This window comes from Fukomys damarensis, unplaced genomic scaffold, assembly GCF_012274545.1.
Source record: "Fukomys damarensis isolate Sample0158 unplaced genomic scaffold, DMR_v1.0_HiC HiC_scaffold_15, whole genome shotgun sequence".
NCBI classification, from domain to species: Eukaryota; Metazoa; Chordata; class Mammalia; order Rodentia; family Bathyergidae; genus Fukomys; species Fukomys damarensis.
Window position 1 is genome coordinate 15,818,180 of NW_022900927.1, and position 2,183 is coordinate 15,820,362.

General features: G+C 39.5%; 1 pseudogene; it reads left to right on the plus strand.

Moving 5' to 3' along the window:
- The first annotated feature begins 750 nt into the window (after positions 1 to 750).
- Positions 751 to 1,648, plus strand: LOC104865981 (annotated as a pseudogene).
- The last annotated feature ends 535 nt before the right edge of the window (positions 1,649 to 2,183 follow it).

Genomic DNA, 2,183 nt, shown 5'->3' on the forward strand with positions numbered 1-2,183 from the left:
CTATTTTAATTTTTAAAAATTACCTCTGCTAGACAACCTAAAATGTGGGAAAAAAATTTACAAGCTCTTCCTTAAACAAAGGGCTATTATCTACAGTATATAAAGAACTCAAAATAATCAGGCCTCCAAAAATAAAGACCTGATTCAAAAATGGGCATCTGAAATGAACAGACATTTCTCAAAGAAGTAAAAGCAGCAAATAAATATATGAAAAACTATTCAACATCACTATTTGAGAGATGCAGATGAAAACAACACTGAGATTCCACCTCACCCCAAAAGAATGGCTGCTATCAAGAAATCAAACAATAACAAATATTGGCAGCATGTTGGGGAGAAAGGAACCCTTCTCCATCCATAGTTGGTGGGAGTGTAGACTTTTGCAACCACTATGGAAATCAATGTTTGTTTTTTGTTTTGGGGGCACTGGGGATCGAACTCGGGATCTTGGGCTTGCAAGGCAGGCAGCAGAACCATTAAGCTAAATCCCTGGCCCCGATTATGGAAATCAATATGGAGACACCTCAAAGAACTAGGATTAGAACTTCCATTTGATTGAGCCATTCCTCTGCTGGGTATCTTTCCAAAAGAATCATACCACAGTGATATATGTGCACCCATGTTTATAGCCGCACAGTTTATAATAGCTGAAACTTTGAAACAGCCTAATTTCCCATCAGTTGGAGACTGGATAAAGAAGATGTGGTTTTTCTATAAAATGGAGTACTACTCAGCCATAAAGAATGAGAAACTAGATTGCCTGTTTAATAGCTGCTGTTGCTGCACTTCCGCTTCTTTCCCAGTGAGAGACACAAATGGCCAGGCCTAGCCGCAGCCGCAGCCGCAGCACAGCTGCCGTGGCGGCATGGAGGAGCCAGACACAAAGAGAGAGGCTGTCTGCGGGGTGGATTGGGGGGTTCACTATGTCGGATGACGATTCGAGGGCCAGCACCAGCTCCTCCTCATCTTCATCCTCCAACCAACAAACCGAGAAAGAAACAAACACCCGCAAGAAGGAGAGTAAAGTCAGCATGAGCAAAAACTCCAAGCTCCTCTCCACCAGGCCAAGAGAATTCAAAAGGAGCTGGCAGACATCACTCTAGACCCTCCACCTAACTGCAGTGCTGATCGCAAAGGTGACAACATCTATGAGTAGAGATCTACCATTCTAAGGCCTCCAGGATCTGTGTATGAAGGTGGTGTCTTCTTCCTGGATATCACTTTTACTCCAGAATATCCCTTCAAACCTCCAAAGGTTACATTTGGAACAAGAATCTATCACTGTAATATGAACACTCAAGGAGTTATTTGCTTGGATATATTGGATATATAATTGGAGTCCAGCACTATTTCTAAAGTCCTCCTTTCTATCTGCTCACTTCTTACAGACTGTAATCCCACCGACCCTTTGTTGGGAAGTATTGCCACTCAGTATATGACCAACAGAGCAGAATGGGACAGAGTGGCCCGACAGTGGACCAAGAGATACGCTACACAAACTGGGTTTTCACAATTCTTGCGTTATTTGTCTGTCACAGAAGAGAGCTGCTTATGATTTTGAAAGGGTGGGAGTTGGTAAAGAGTAAGGTATTTCTATAACAGATATTATTCAGTCTTATTTCCTAAGATTTTGTTGTAACTTAAGGTATCTTGCTACAGTAGACAAAATTGGTAATAACAACTTTTAAAACTCATTAGTTCTACAGTATTGGCTGAAATATAGTACAGAAAAGAATGTACATTCAGACATTTGGATTCAATTGCTTGTAGTATGTAATTTTTAAACAGCTTAATTTTGTACAGGTTATACACATGGCCATTTATGTAAAGTCATTGTAGGATGGCATACTTTTTTGTTTAAAAAATTGGAATTTGTTTTTCCTTTCTTGGAAGGGAACATTGATATTTAAGAGAATTTTTAGAGACTGTCATCTCACATAAATTTATATATAGACATGCAGACATGTGGCTATAAGACACCATGTAGGAAATGAGTAGTTTAAAGTATTTTATTTTATATGGAATTTACTTTAAAGGTTTGAATCAGGACTTGGGAGAGCCTGTAGTGAAATACCTTAAGCTGTTAACTGTAAGGCGTGGAATAGGAGTCACTCAGTGGATTGGTTACATGTTGTAGACTTCTTACGTCTGCATTTGTTACTGTGCTAATAAACCATATTTAA